The sequence below is a fragment of the Crotalus tigris genome, unplaced genomic scaffold, assembly GCF_016545835.1.
Source record: "Crotalus tigris isolate CLP2741 ecotype Arizona unplaced genomic scaffold, ASM1654583v1 scf7180000017628.32516253702:7417878, whole genome shotgun sequence".
Lineage (NCBI taxonomy): Eukaryota > Metazoa > Chordata > Lepidosauria > Squamata > Viperidae > Crotalus > Crotalus tigris.
The window spans coordinates 5,239,347-5,255,993 of record NW_024096523.1 but is presented as its reverse complement, the minus strand read 5'-3'; the positions used below and the strand labels follow the sequence as shown (position 1 = coordinate 5,255,993).

The window sequence follows — 16,647 nt, the reverse complement described above, 5'->3', positions numbered from 1 at the left end:
TGACCCCCAACAGCAACCGTCATAAATATGAACCAGTTGCCAAGTGTCTGAATTTTGAGAAGATGCTGCAAAGATTGTAACTGGGAAAAATGGTCATAAGTCACTTTGTTCAATGCCATTGTAACTTTGAACGGTCAGTAAATGAACTGTTATAAGTCAAGGACTACTTGTAGTTCTTATGCAGGCACCCAGAGCAGTGATGGGATTCAAATAAGTGAACAACTGGTTCTCTGTGTGGATGCCACTTCCAGAAGTCCATTCTGGGCCTGGGCAACAAAAAATTAGCCATCGGTTCTGCCGAAGTAGTGCGAACTGGCTGAATCCCAGCACTGACCCAGAGGCTTCTAAGATGCTGCACCCTTTCTCTGTGAATAATGGTTCCCTGCCTTTTCGCATTCTTGACTTCCTTTTGTCCTCTACGTCCTCTTCTAATTAATGGTGGCTGCATACCATTTGCACATTGTTTTCTCTGACTTCCACACCTCATTTCCCTTACTTTGTGCCTTCCCATTCCATCTACTTATTTTATTTTCATCTACTAAGTACACTCCGTCTTTTTGGAGCCAAAGATCATTTAGCTGTTCAGGAGCTATGTGCCAAAAAAATAAGGGCCAGAGCAGTGAAGAAAGCAGGGCTGATTCAAAAACGAAAGGCAATAAATGTGAGCTCGTGGCAATGCTCTCCAGTGAACACTCTGCGTGGATTTGTAAGTTAGCACTTGCTCAAACCTAAGGCTTTGGAGGAGCAAGTGGTCTCAGGGCTACAAGTTGTGAGCCTCTAATTCATGTGCAAAGTAATAACTACTGACCGGAACTGAAATGGGAAGATAGTTCACCTTTCCATAGCACCTACGGCAGTGTTCCTCAACTTTGATCACTAGAAGACATGTGGACTTCAACTCCCAGAATTCCCTAGCCAACATCTTGGCTGGGGGAACTCTGGCTGTTGAAGTCCACTCATCTTAAAAGTGGCCAAGATTGAGAAACATGGACCTATTGTATGCTGATCTTGAAAGGGAAGATCATTAGGCCACTTACATGCAACCCAAAGGGAGACATGAAGCTTCTTCTGCAGAATGGCTTGGCTTGATAAATTCTCAACACAAGCTGCACAAATCTACCTCTGCTTCTCCTTTTAAATTTTCTCAAAAGCAGAATGACCTAAATTGGTATCCCTGAACTTACTCCCCCACTCAGCTTTCTATGATAGTGGTTGCTATGGAGAAAAATGACCAATGTGCCTTGGGAGGAGGCAACCAGAGGAGAAATTATGATTTCAAAGAGGCTGACCACAACAGAAATGATCAAGCACACTTAAAATCTTTGCTTTAAATGCCTAAGATCTTTTTTAGGGACATTAATTGGAGTCCTCTGAGCTGATCTGCTGCTTCATTGATTAGTTTAGGTCCTCCTGTTTCGATAGAAATTGTTAATGGATGCATTTTGGCTCTCTTAGGAAATACAAACTAGTCTTATGATCTGCTAAGTGGTCTTTGCTGATAGAAACCAGCAAAATTCCACTTTTACACAAGTAAATTCTACATGTTTTTTAGTCCAGCAAAAGAAGCATTTATTTGTGTCTGATGATTCACTGTGGTTTCTATAATGTGCCCTCACCCAACAGGGCACAGGTGACATGGTAGCCATCCGCTATAGTAGATGGAGTTTGGTGGAGCAGTTGTCTCCAAGTGGTCCTCTTCACTTAATAAGGCAACAAGCTCCAGCAAAATCAGGATTCTGTTTTTCTGTATCTTTCCCAGGATGGCCTTTGAGCTCTTTTAGTACATACACATACACCGTGATTTGGCCTAGTAGAGGATCCAAACCTGACAGGGTTACTGTCTCTCTCAGAGTTTGATGGCGTCAATTGTGACACTCTTGACAACAATTGTTGTTTTTCTCTGTCATAGAACATTGAGGGCAGACTCAGAGCTTAGATCAGAGGTCTTCAAACTTGGCCCTTTTATGACTTGTGGACTTCAACTCCCAGAATTTCTCAGCCAATCCTGGCTAGCTGAGGAATTCTGGGAGTTGAAGTCCACAAGTCATAAAAGGGCCAGGCTTGAAGACCCCTGGCTTAGATCAAAGTACCACTGGTAAACTGTTGTGATGTCAAAATTATAAGACACCACAGGCAAACCTTGAAAGACAAAATTGGCTCCAGTTCCTACAGCCTGATGTAATATAACATTTGTTCATTTTTCAAATACTGACTCCAGTATTTTCGGTTGATGTAGATCAGGGGTGTCAAACTGCCGGCCCGTGGGCCAGACGTGTCACCAGGAAACAGTGCCCCCCCCATTGCTGGCAATGGAGAAAAAGCTCCGATACGTCGTGCAACATCACGTGACATCGCGGGTTTGACATGTCTGATGTAGATGATTCATAGGGAGTAATAGAGATAAAAGCTGAAAAAGAGTTGCTCTGCTGAGTGGGATGGGGGGGGCATATAAATTTGATAAATAAATAAAAGGAGGGGAACCAAAGGCAGAAAGAGGAAGTGATCAGGAGAATGGGGGTGTGGTGACAGAAGGATGGGAGGAGAGTTGCAGGGAAAGGGGAGAAACGTGAGCTGTTTAAATGTGCTAAGATCACAGCTCTTATAGGTAGTCCTTGAGTTATGATGACAATTGAGGCCAAAATCTCTGTTGGTAAGCAAAACATTTTTAAAGTGAATTTTGCCCCATTTTACGACCTTTTTGCCACAGCCGCTAAGTGAATCACTGCAGTTAAGTTAGTAACATGTTAAGTGAACTTGGCTTCCCCATTGACTTTGCTCCTCAGAGGTTCACAAAAAGTGATCACATGGCCCCGAGACGCTGCAACTGTCATGGGTCAGTTCAGCATCTGAATTTTGATCACATGATCGTGGGGATGCTGGAACTATCGTAAGTGTGAAAAAAGGTCATTGTAACTTTGAATGGTCATTAAATGAACTGTTATAAGTCAAGGGCTGCCTATAGTTTGGTCCTTCCTCCAGTTTTTCACAGGGGTAATTGGAGTAGGGGTAGCGGAAATTGAATTCCTACATATCTGGAAGTCTATGGATATTCTCAGTCATCTAGGTCATAGTTACCTCAAAGATGCTTTTTCACGAGGCAACTGGACTTCCTTGTTTTTTCTTTGAAGACATTTCGCATCTCATCCAAGAAGCTTCTTCAGCTCTGATTGGATGGTGGGGAATGGAAGGATTTATACTTCTTGCAGACAGCTGGTCATTTGCATTTCCCCCACCATCTACTCAGAGCTGAACAAGCTTCTTGGATGAGAAGCGAAACGTCTTCAAAAAAAATAAGAAAGTCCAGTTGCCTCATGAAAAAACATCCTTGGGATACATATCTGGAGGAAATCATAGTAGGAAAGCTATGAAATTTCTTGTCTTTTCTTTTTAATATAATGAGCTACTTTCTGTCATTCCTGCTAACAGCTTCTTGTTTAGACCCAATTGATGCAGTTGGCTTGCCTTTCATCAGCTGCTCCTTCTTCCTGTTGCTAATGCATTGAGTTTGTCCATTTCCATGATGTAAGTAATGAGTGTGTCTACAGCCAGGAGCCGTGAGATGGTTGTGTAATCCTTGAGCTTAGCAGATTCACTCTGTGTGAGCCACTCCTGCCACATGGAAATATGGTGGTACAGCTGCTGCATAGGCTACAGCGGGATGCAAAAGGCGTTTGGTCCCAGCATACAAGGGAGGGAGCAATCCAGGTGCAGTTTCTCTGAATAGAAACTAGAACAGGGGTCTTCAAAATTGGCCTTTTTATGACTTGTAGACTTCAACTCCCAGAATTCCTCAGCCAGCGTGCCTGGCTGAGGAATTCTGGGAGTTGAAGTCCACAAGTCAGAAAAGGGCCAAGTTTGAAGACTCCTGAACCAGAACATCACTCTGCAGCAAGAACAAAAATTGTGGTTCTATTCATCAAGTTTCTCCAGCCATAAGTTAGTTTAGGGCAGAGGGAATCTAAGCTTCTTTGACAACTGCCTAAAATGAGAAATGGTTGTTTTCTGACCACACTTTAACATTTATTTAGATGAAATCTAAGAATTTCAGCAATGGAAGTAATTTCCCATTTAGAATCAATATAGCATCATCTGCATTTGTTTCTACAAGGAGATAAATCTCTTCATTGATAATAGGGAAACTCGTAGGTAGTTTTTGACATAAGTGGCTGAATATTATACAGGTAGTCCTCAACGTATGACTACAATTGTGCCCAACATTTCTGTTGCTAAGTGAGACATTTGTTAAGTGAATTTTGCCCTATTTTATGACCTTGCTTGCCACAGTTGTTGAGTGAATCAGGTGTTAAATTAGTAACACTGTTAAGTGAATCTGGCTTCCCCATTGACTTTGCTTGTCAGAAGGTCGCAAAAGATGATCACATGACCCTGGGACACAGCAACCATCATAAATATGAGTCAGTTGCCAAGTGACTGAATTTTGATCACATGCCCATGGGGATGCTGCAAGGGTCATAAGCGTGAAAAAATGGCCATAACTCATTTTTTTCAGCGCTGTTATAACTTCAAATGGTGACTAAATGAAATGTAAGTAAAGGACTACCTGTATGGGTCCAGAAATTGACTTTTATGGATAAGATCTGAACTGGGAATTTTCATTTCTAGCTAAAACTGTATAAGAACCATCCAAACATCTGGAAGGCAGCAAGTTGTGAGAGAGTTTAAGTGTATGCAATTTCTTATGCTAATCATTTGTTTTACTGCCCAGCTTGCATTTTCCTAAATATTTATAGTTTTTTTAAAGGATGCAGCAATTTTGTCAGATAATTTCAGTTCCTAGGCAGATTAAAAATCAGAATGATGATAACTTAAGTAAGCAATTTGTTTCATCCACATGCATACATCCCTTAGTAGCATACAGGACAGCAAATTGTTGCTTAAAGAAATTCAACACAAGAATCATTTTATTAAGGGTGGGGGAAAGTGGATACTTTATTTATACAAAATGCAGTCATTTAAAACTTAGCATATACATACAAGAAAAGACACATTGTTCTAAAATCCTATCTCTGCATATCACCTTTCTGCATACAACTCTACCTTGACTATTTTGATGGGAAGGTCAAGAATATTTCATTTCAGCATAGTTCAATTCATTTAATCAGTTGTTACATTCCTTCAGCATTATAAGAGCTATTTTGCTATAATTATTAAGCCATTGAACTAGCATTGGAGAATCCTGGGCCTTTCCTCTGTCTGGAAACTCAGTTGGGTGACTTTGGGCCAGTCATTCTCCATCAATCCAACCTATCTCAGAGTTGAGCACAAAAATAATAGGAAGGGGAGTTATGAATGCTTCTTCAGCTCCTGAGCTTGGTATATAAATTGAGCAAATAAAGGAATAAAAAAAGAATACATTGCTTTGTAGGACACAGTGTCACAAGCCAGCATAGACCAACCGTGTGCGTTTTAAGGTTCGTTAAAAGGAAAAGATCAAGCTGTCTGAGAGTAGTTTACAGGAGTGAACACAGGAGGTTCTCAAAACAGTCAAGGAAATGAACGGAAGAGTGCAATTGCAGCTCAGTATGTTTTTTAGGTGAGCCTCATTTGCATAAGAATGGGTAGAGCTTGAAGTGTTGACTGTACCTTGTGGGCACCTCTGCTTTTTAGCAAGAAAGGTAGCAAACTTTTCATGGGCTGAAAGGAATGGAGAAGAGAGCCATAAAGGATGAGCAAAAAACTCAAAAGTGTGCTGGGTTGCCTCACACAGAAATCTTTTCAAAAAAGTGTTTGGATGGACGGACAGACAGACAGACAGACAGACAGACAGATTCCCACCTTGAGGTGACAGGAAATTCTGCCCTTGATATTTTGGAAATTGTGCCATTAAATTCTGGAAGTAGAATCCAAAGATATGGCATGATCACTGCTGTCTTTGTAAAAGAACTCAGAACACCAAATTAATTCCGTTCTGCATCTGGCAGGAATTGTGCTACACACATAAGAAAAACAAACAAAGGCTTTAATTGTCGCTTGTTTAAGGGTTTTTAAAACCATGTTTAATTAGGCACTGGCTCTTGTCTCATCAACTGGCTTCAGAGGGCAGTATAACCTGAAAGATGGGTAAAAAACCACAATATTTAAGTGTTCAGAAGCAGTTACTGTAATTGGTAATTTCCACTGAGCATTTGACTGTATAGCAGATCCAGGTCTCTACAAGCTATAGTCAAAGAAGTCATGATGGCATCCACAATGGTGCAGTCAAAGCTCTGCTTGCTTTTTATGAACATCAAATGTGAGATGCATATTAAAAATGGGCAGAGTTTCAGTCAGTCTGTTGTGGACATAATCTTCCCCCCCTTTTTAACTATCCCATGTAAACATCCTTGTAGCAGATGGAAGAACTTATCTTTATGCAAACTTGCAGCTGAATCCTTACTTAGAAAATTCTGATTGAAAAATTACCTATTCAGCATGAAGAAATAAATAAAACAATTGTGGTTCCCTTTTTTTAAACTACAGTAAGGGACATAGTGCAGCTAGATGGCAGTAAACTAGCATTGACTGGTCTCAAAAATCCAAGTAGGATTGAACCTGCTTATCCCATAAGTGGGAGACCGCCCCCAAACATCCCAAGACTGTAGACTAAACTGGACATTAACCCACCCACCCCGCAATAACTTCAGAAAAGACCACAGTTGCAAATTTGTTCTTCACAATTGCTTCTAGTAGAAAAGAAAGTATGCTATCTGGAGTTAAACTTTATTAACAGGCCTTACCTTACCATCTCCTCTATTTCTTTTTGATCTATCACAGACTCAGGGAGACAGTATTGGACTGGCAGAAAGATTGGGCTGAGCATTCTGATGCTCTCCAGCTATATTGTATGGCAACTCTAGTCACCTCTGAAAACAAGCTATTTTGGGATTACTAGCACCAATCTTGCTAATCTCTATTTGAACAGCCAAATTGATGGGAACTGTTTTCACACTATTAAAATGGATATGGAGTGGGTGTTCTATTGCTGGAGATCTTCAAAAAAAAAAAAAAAAAGATTGGACTTTGTTCAGGATGGTATAAGGTCTCCTGTCTTGGCCAGAGGGTTGGACTACAAGACCTCTAAAGGTCCCTTCCATTTATGATTCTATGTTTTTAACCTAGTGACAGATGGGCTATGACTCATTCCCTTCTTTGGCAGTTTTCAAACACAGAAACCACTTTGTGGTCATGGGGCATAGAAGGCCACCTTGCCTGCCTTTGGTCATGACCTGTGGTTTTCAAACATTGCATGCTTCAAGCACTGAGCCAACGTCTGGATCCATGTCTTTCTATGTTCACTGTGACTATCAAGAACATGCAGCACAAGCCAGAACTTCTTTGACCAGCCTAATTACTCTGGTTGCCTTTTAGGTTTGCTTCTCTCCATCTTTTTTTTAACTTCTTCAAACAGCTCTTTCTCCCCTTTAGAATCATAAAATCTTATTTGGAAGGTTCTATTAGGTTAATGAGCCCAACTCCTTGTTCAATGCAAGAATCTAAATTAAAGTATCCATGGCCTTATGGCTTTTCAGGCTCTGCTCAAATGCTTCCAAAGAGAGGTGATTGGTCCTTCTATCAAATTGCTAAAGAAATCACATTTTGTTGCATGCAGCCTCTGATACGACTTGACAGGACGTGAACGGAGTTGATGACCATGCCTGTTTTCCTGGCCACCAAAAGAGGAGACAGATTGTGCCTGGTGATTGGCCTGCACTGTTTCCTTGAACAGAGTGGACTTCAACCTGTTTTTCCAAGGCATTTTGCCCTTGGCTAAGAGCTAGTTCTGGATGTGGTCAAGATGGCCGGGGCAAACATAAAAAATGCAAACGTTTCTCTCATCTCAAAAAGGTGCATCTTCCCAATATTAAGATAGAAAAAATATATAAATATTGCAGTTTATATATAGCAAACTTACATTTGATGGGAATTTCACTCTGACTTAATGGATGATTCGTTGCTCTTCTGCAAAATAGAGATGAGCTTAACAATGCCACATCGGTTGCTTCTATATTATGCTGTAAGAGCTAAAAAGCACAGTAGATGCTTAGAGTGCTGTTTTAATTATTAATACCTACACTTCCTTTGTCTGGCAGTCCATTTTCAGATGTTGGTGTGGAAAGCGGAGAACTGACTAGTCTATCTGAGATCTTGTTTTCACCTTGATTGGAACAATGTCAGTTTTGGTGTCTAGTCAAAAACCACTCTTGGCAGGCAGAGTTTTCTTCCTAAAACCCCCTTCGTACAAACACAAGGAACATTGATAGAAATTCAAGAGAAACCCAATAATGTTCATATTTTCATCCATCCAGGGAATGTAACAATATAGGTAGCCCTTGACTTACAACCATAATTGAGCCCCAAATTTCTGTTGCTAAGAGAGACATTTGCTACGTGAGTTTTGTCCTATTTTAAGACCTTTCTTGCCACAGTTGTTAAGTGAATCACTGCAGTTGTTAAGTCAGCAACATGGCTGTTCAGTGAATCTAGCTTCCCCATGGGCTTTGCTGGTCAAAAGGTCACAAAATATGATCACATGACTCCGGGATGCTGCAGCATAAATATGTAAATATGAGTCAGTTGACAGGCATCTGAATTTTGATTATGTGACCAGGGGGATGCTGCAGCAATGGTCATAAATGTGAAAACATTTTCACATTCCATTGTAACTTTGAATGGTCACTAACTGAACTGTTGTAAGCTGAGGACTGCCTGTAATAGGATATAACTCCAGCCCCATTGATACAAAAGATATAAGATGAGATCCCAGGTTAATACCAAACAAATGATTTTGCTTACACTTTTAAATTTCAAAGTAGTCCAAATTTGATCAAAGAAGTTAGCCCTGAAAGAGAGGAACCTGAACCTATGTCGTTCTTATTCCAATTCCTATCACACAACTACACAGGAAGAGAGAAAATACGGGCATTCTGGATTCCCCCCCCCCTGCTCAAAAGTCTGTAGTTCTAATGAGAATTTGATAAAAGACAAAAATTGGACAAATAGTGTAAGACACATTTTAACAAGGCCCGTCCCCCATCATTTTTCTTTGGTTGCTATACTGGTTAAAACCAAAACTGTTTTTAGGCTTAAAACAAAAGACAGGCAAAGTTGTCTGCACCGTCCCAGGTCAGTAAAGGCATAAATGGACTTAACTCGGGTATATGAAACAAGATGGTTTCAACCAGAGACCACTGCTGTGCACTTATATGGTCATATCAGCAAGAGACGCCCAATGGTGCTGCTCTCTGATCCCTTCGGAGTGAATTTATTTATTGTGCCTTGCGCAATAAGAGCAGCACCATTCTGCAACGGACTGTACCAGCACAGGAGATAGCGGTATACACTTGACATTGCTAAATATTTGGAAACACATCAGAAACAAACAATAAAAAAAACCCATCAAAATTGACACTTCATGAAGAAAACTAGGCTTTGCCACCTTTCCAAGAGCAGAGAATTAACAATGAGGCATTAAAAAGTACAATTTCTCTTTTACCTCTAGAGTTACCCACTTTAAGGGAGGCAGAGTATGTGATATTTCTGAGCTACTTACTAACAGTCAGGCTAAATTAGGAATTGGCAGAATGCCTACAAGTACCAGCACATCTATCACTGCTACCCAAAATGGTGCATACAAAATCCTCAAATTATTATTTTTTTAAAATTAAAAATGGCCTGGTTTTCACACATTTTCATGCATTTTTAGCCTTGTTATCTCCTGAGATCCTTGGATGAATTTGCCAACATCTCAAGAAGTGAGATGAGATTTGGGTGAGGGAGGAGATGGATGGGTTTTACATTTATGAGGTTGTTTTTGACCCCCCCCCCAGATCCTTCTGCTGGATTGAATAATAATATTCAGGAATGGAAAGTATAGCTGATTGATTGACCTAAATCAATCCTCAGCTTTAGCAATTTTAGTTACTAGCAAAAGACCTTCCATACTGGCAGAAGGACACATTATTCAAAACCTTATTCATTGAAAAAGAGCCCCATCCTTTATGACATACGTGCATAAGATAAAAATATTAGCAATAGACATTTGCTAACTTCTTTTGAAAGAAGAACTGGCCTTGGAGAACAGTGGTGCAGTTGAGTCATTTTTTATTCTGAACACTGCAGTTTAACTGGGGGAGGAGTGTAAGGGATAACATGCATCCTTTTACTTGGTTTACATTGTGGTGAACCACCCCCTCCCTACTGCATTTGTGAACCCACAATTCTGCTAAGTGGCATCCCTGACTTGAGATTGCAGCTACAATTTAATGAAGAGCAAGCAGTACAATGCCCTCTCAATACCAAGGTGGGTTTCTCCCCCTTTTTTTCCTTGTCTGGAAAAACACCCCTATAAAACCCACTGAAGATTAGCCTTTCACATAGATTGTATATGGGTAGGGTTGCAGTCCTGTCTTTAGAAAGCCTATCAAGATGGTTATTCCATCTCCAATCATGCGGATAATTTGATGCATGCTACAATGGCTTAATTGACTGATTTCCCCAGCAGTGGCACAACATATATCCCTTTAGGCTCTGCTAGCAATTCTGAAAAGATCCCAAATGATCAAGCACTTCAAAAAGAAGCAGCGTCAAGACCTAGATCTTGTCTGTGCCATTTTCTTTCAAAGGTGACTTGTTTAGAGGCCAAGATCCATCTGTAGAAAAAAAAAGGGGGGGGGGCAATGCAAAGGAAAAGGGCTTCCAAAATCAATATTTCCTCCCTTCTTCATTATTCTATTTCTCCTATATGGAACTGTGAGGGTTGTGTATGAACAAGGACAGTCCTATCTTTAAAAGATGACTCAAACACTCTCATCTACAAAGGACTTCCAGAAAGCCTTACAAGGTTACAATATAAAAATTCAGAAAGCATTTTGGATTTCAAAGAAAAGACTACACAACCGAGTATATCGTGACACACATACATCGCTGTCTTTTGAGCCATCAACACATAGAAATGCAGCTGTCTTTTAATTTCTGGAAGATTAAAATGCGAAGTTAATGCTTACGGATAATCAACACACTAATTAGAATCCCTAAACCCTGATCTGCTTTGAAAACTCAGGCTCTGCATATTTTCTCACAATCTCCTTGTTCACACAACACCTTGATGTGTGTGTGCATGTGTTATATGAACCAAACTGTTTATGGTGTGTTCAGCAAATTGTTGAACACAATGTCACACAAACCATGCTTTAGTATATGAACCCTGTCAGAATTAAATGGGTCTTATTTCCAAATAAATATGCAGAGACTATGATTCTGTTTCTACTTTCATTAAGGGGTATAATACAGATTATAAACAAGGAACCAGGAGCAAGAACCTTGCCTTGGTTTGATAAAATAAGACTTCCTTATTAATTATAAACTGTAAGTGCAGATTTGATGATTCCGGTTACAAAAGCTATTGCTGCAAGTAGTATAGTTCCTAATGTAATAAATCCCTTTTAGATCACTCTGTTGGATGTGTCTAAAAAAAAAAAGATTAAAGTATCTATAAAAGACTCATAATATACTACTAATGGGGTTTTTCTTCTCTCACATCTCAAATCTGGACAGAGATGCCCCAAATTTTAAATATTCAAAATGCGCACAATGACATCAGGAGTGAGCAATAAAGATTTAAAGAAAGAGCTATTTAAGATGGCGCTATGCTGAGTTTCCTGCTATCATCTGCTTGGGAGGTGGCAGCGATGCTGTGCTGTGTAGCTGTCCTAGTGCACATACCACATCCTTCTGAGTGTGTATCCTTCAAGCCAGTAAATATTTGGGTTTTTTAAAGCCGAATTTCTCTCCTAGGCAGGTTCCTTCCTTATAGTTCTGTGTCAAGTACAGAAAAAAATGGGAAGCCTGCCTGAACTCCATCCAGAGTGCCTAAGCTGCAATCTTACACACAGCTACTTGGGAGTAAGCCCTGATGAGCCTCACCTATGGCTTTGCACAACAGCCAGTGGAAAACCTCAGCTCTGATGGTTGGGAGTGGGATCCTCTGTGCTGGATATGAACAGACAACACAAGCGTGCATGCACTTACGCACACATATACACACACACCCCTGGGTGGAGAGAAAAACGCCAGCCTTAGCATAACTGGGGTCCCAGTGCCTAGAAGGGCTGTGAAACAAGAACTGGGGAAAGTTGTGGAGGGAGAAAAAATAGGCCAGGCAGGCTGCAGAATGCTTTAGCATCCCTATTAAACCGGAGACCCAAATCCGAGATTTTGCCTTCCTCCCTCTCTGCTCCTCCTCCTCCTCCCGGCTCCTTCTTATACCCACCCGTCAGCGAATTCTATTTTCCTGCTGTCTCCCCCTCTCCTCCAGCCTTCTGTCCTTGAGAAGGCAAAAGGTCTCCGAGGCAGATGGCGAAGACCGCGGGGGTGGGGGGGGGAGTGGGGTGGGGAGAAGTGGGATGTCGGCTCCTCCCCCTTCCTGCAGAAAGTAGCCCAGGAGATGGGCACAGCGGGGGAGGGCGAGGGACAGCGACAGCGGCAGCAGCAGCAGCAGCCCTAGTTCCTGGCCTCGCGTGGTAAAAACAGGGTGCTCCGGCGCAGGGTCTAGGCAAAGCAGAAAGAAGCTAGTAGGTTTTACTCACACGATCCCAAGATGCTGCGTCTACGGGCCTTCCTTCTCTCTGTCAGAGGCTTTAGGGGAAAAGGGGTTTCTGCTTTCTCTCCTTGTCTTCAGCATGCCCGAGGACCTTGTATCAGGCGAGAGACTGCATCGATTATTTTGCTAAGAGGCAAACGTCCTCATCACTTCATCTTCCGCGATTGCGGATCTTAATTAATTCCATCCATTTCCATCAGACGGGGTGGGGTGGGGGGGAACACACGGCGTTGCGATTCAGCAAAGCACCACGAACGAAAAGAACTCTCCGTGGTCCTGAAACTCTCCCGAGTCTCTCAACCTCTCGGCACGAGCGCTCCCTCCACAGAGAGGACAATCTTGTCTCCCATATGTATTTGACTACAGCTTCCATCATCTATACAGCCTGGTCTAGTATTTGTAGATTATTGACATCTTAAGAGAAATGCATATGAAAGGCTAAAAGCCGAACTAGGGAAAGGTGCCAGGATGTTAGGGATTGTGCTTGTAACATGCTGAACCCAATCAGTCATTAGCACAAAATGCTAAAGTTAGTCACTTTAGCTTAAGCTGTGACGTAAACCAAGACCATTTGCTTATTGTGGTGCTCCACTGTGATGGGCAAATTTTAACCAGGTTAACGTTGTGGCATAAACAGAGCATAAACAGAGCGAGGGTAAAAATAGACCTATCTGGAAAGATTTGGGTAAAGACTTTTTTTTCTGAACCCAATTAATAAGATGCACTTCTCCTACTCTTCAGATCTTGGAACGTATAAAAGGAAAGGGGCAATTCTAGCTTCTCATTTTATTTGGTATATTTATTTTCAGATGCGGAATTTGAATTTTAGACACTAGATAAAGAATTTTTCTCTCTCTCTTTTAAAGTTCCTCTCACCAAAGGGAAATATTAAGGGAGAAACTCACTCCCTTCCCTTCCTTCAGCTCCTCGCCAACCTTGCGCAAAATATGAAATGCAGGTTCAGTTACATAGAAGGCCCACAAAACGGTGCCTTCCATGTGAATTGGACCTGACTTTGAATGGACCCAGTCTAATCGTTCTGATCAAATCATTTTGAGAACGGAAGTTGGGAAAGGCTGATACAGGATAAACGGGGGGGGGCAGCCACTGCAGCATTTGCCATGCCCCCTCTTTGCGCTTCCCCTCCCTTCCCCTCCCTTCCCCCTTCCAATAGGATCCACAAAGCCACTACTCACTTCTCCACCTTCCCCCTTTTAAAGATGCGCAGGACAATACGCATACGAGCCGCATATACACACTCACACACAATGGTCACATTTGCCAGGGCTGCCCGGACTTCACACTCTTCACTGCTGGATTTACTCAACTACCCCTCACCTGCCAACTCTAGCAAAAGGGGTCTGACAGGCCAGGCAGCTAATTTCACCTCCTCTCCCCCCTCCCTTTCTTCAGAATCTCTTAGCACCACAGTATAAAGCTGTTGAATCATCTTGATCTCCACCGGCACCATTTTATACACACACACACACACACACACACACACACACACACACATTTAGGTAAGACCCACAGCTTCCAAATCAGGGGTTGAAACAGCATTTATTGCACACGCTCGTTCGCTCACACGCACGCACGCTCACACGCCCCCCCCTCTCTCTCTCTCACACACACACGTAGCTAACGGTCCAAAAATTAAAGCCAAGTAAACCAGGAATGCTAATATCCCCTCGTACCCTTACCAGCCAGGATGTTTACCTTTAAAAAGAACAAAAAACAAGCGAGCAAATCTGTCTTTGATCATCCGTGTCCCGGGCTGGATGCAGCCGAGGAAGAAATTGATCCGCGGCCGCCCAACCTCTTCCTTCCGTGGCTCTGGACCGCACCGCACCTTTCGAGGACCCGAGCGAGGGGAGGCTGGACGTGGCTTCTCTCTTGGCATTCACCGCGTGCCTTAATTGTATCGAAATTAAATCAAGGTCCGCTGTGAACACGAAGGGCTTAAGCCAAACGGGGGGGGGGGGAGAAGAAAAGGCGCGGGAAGGTGGAAGGGACGGAGGGCGGAGGAAAAAGAGCGGAACAAGAAGGATCCAAGCTGGTGCGCCAAGCCAGGCCGGGGTGGGCTTCTCCGCCTCTCTGGTCTCGATGAGGAGTTGCTGGGGGGAGGGGGGAGTTGCTTCGGCTCGCTCGCTCCCTTCCTTTCTCCCCTTCTAGCCGCTGGGTTGCACCCTCGCTTCTGCCGCAGGCTTCGCGGAAAACGGGGTGCGGAGAGTACCCGCTGGGGGTGGCAGGGACCTCAGGAAGCTGTCTTCTCTCCCTCCAAAGCTGTTGCTGCTGCTGCCGCCGCCGCTGCGGTCCCCCCTCCCCTTCTTAATTGTCCGCTTCTCTCCCGGTCTTCGCAATTCTGCTTTCAGTCCCCCCCCCTCCCTTTTTTCCTTTTTCCGCACGCGGAGAGGGTTCTCCCGCCTCAGCTGCCGAAATTGAGGCGAATGGCTGACCCGCTGCTTCGTCCTCCGCGCCGCTTCTTCTCCTTTCTCCTCTCCAGTTTGTTTCTACTGTAGGGCTTGAATTCAAGTATCCTGGGGGGGGGGAGAGGAAGCTGGAGGGGGGAGGCTCTTCTCTCGGCTTTTGCTTGTCCTCAGGCGCTCTCCCCCGACTCAGCTTTCTGGTCGTCGAAACCACGGATTTTTTTTCTGGGGCTTGGTTTGAGCAATTGAGCAAGCTCGGAAGCAGGGCGCTTCTCTTTCTTTCTTTCTTTCTTTCTTTCTTTCTTTCTTTCTTTCTTTCTTTCTTTCTTTCTTTCTTTCTTTCTTTCTACCCATCAACATAAATAAACGACGGCGGATCGATGCGTAGCTATATGAGGGGCGAAATTACCCCTCTTCTTTGCTGGAGAGGAGGAGCAGTGTCTGGAAGGCGGCGGGATCTCTCTCTCTCTCTCTCTCTCTCTCTCTCTCTCTCTCTCTCTCTCTCTCTCTCTCTCTCTCTCTCTCTCTCTCTCTCTCTCTCTCTCTCTCTCCCCTTGACATCAACAAAACAAGATGCTTCCCTGGGTATCCTCATCCCCGGCATTCGCCCTCTTTCTGCACACCCCGCCGGCAGCATCTGCGGACTGTGCGCAAAATGCCTTGTGATGTGCAATTTACACTCTGCCTCCCTCCCTCCCCCCCCCGCTCCCCCTCCTCTTCCCCACCCCGAGAATCAACCCAAATGGTGCTGAAAGCAGGATTAAGGGAAGGGTCTCAGCTGCCTGAGATTACGGAGACCCGGGAGACCCGGCCCAGAAGAAAATGAGGGTGGGGGGGCATGGGGTGGGGATAGTGTTGTGGGTTGAGAACGGAAGGAAGCCTCCTCGGAAGACAGAGAAGAGGAAGGTAGAATAAGAGGGGTGGGGAGGGGGATCCAAGGTGGGGGAGGAAATGTGCTATTTTATTTGGGGGGAAGGTGGGAGGAGCCAATGTCCCAGAGGAGGTTGATTTCTCTTTATTTAATACCCCAGAAAATATCGAGGCGATTAATAAAGTTAGATCATCTCTGCAGAGCAGGCTTGAAGAATCCAGCGACTCTATATCGATTTACGATTTTTTAAAAAAATTATACAGCATGAAACGCGTTTTTCTCCTATGCATCAGAAGAGTCCTCCAGTCTTTTTCTGCTTTCTTTTTCTTTTTGCCCCTTTCTGTAGACGTTGCAGGAGGACGCGCGTTAACCGAGGGCAGTCCCACACCCAAAGGATTTGAATAGCACCTTTTCAGACGAATATACTTTATTAAAAGACTTTCCCATGCAAAAGACGGTAGCCCAGGTTTTCTGATTTTTCTGCCCCTATAGAATTCTACTCGTCAACCAACCCCCCCTTTTTTTAACAATGTATTTCTAGATTACTCGCACTCACACGTTTTCCGAGGGAGGCAGCGAGGTTGGCAACAATTTAGGTTCCTGTTGTTATCTTAGGAAAATGTCTTTCTTGCTCTTTTCCTCTGCGCGCGCGTGCTTCTTTTATATATCCAGGACGGTAGGTGTGTGGAGTGTACTGTAGTACCGTAGTCGGGGAAGATGTTGTGAACTCGAGGGAGGCATAGAAAAAAGGC

At 43.3% G+C, this 16,647-nt stretch overlaps 2 long non-coding RNA genes across 2 annotated transcripts; both read right to left on the bottom strand.

The window, feature by feature from the left end:
* Positions 1 to 4,920: 4,920 nt before the first annotated feature.
* On the bottom strand, positions 4,921 to 8,440 carry LOC120304126. The gene is made up of 2 exons (XR_005555637.1): positions 5,797 to 8,440; positions 4,921 to 5,655 (listed from the first exon to the last, which is right to left on the bottom strand). It is a non-coding gene; the product is annotated as an uncharacterized LOC120304126 (long non-coding RNA).
* Positions 8,441 to 9,051: 611 nt separating this feature from the next.
* On the bottom strand, positions 9,052 to 15,519 carry LOC120304127. Its single transcript, XR_005555638.1, has 2 exons — positions 14,315 to 15,519; positions 9,052 to 12,689 (listed from the first exon to the last, which is right to left on the bottom strand). It is a non-coding gene; the product is annotated as an uncharacterized LOC120304127 (long non-coding RNA).
* Positions 15,520 to 16,647: the final 1,128 nt, after the last annotated feature.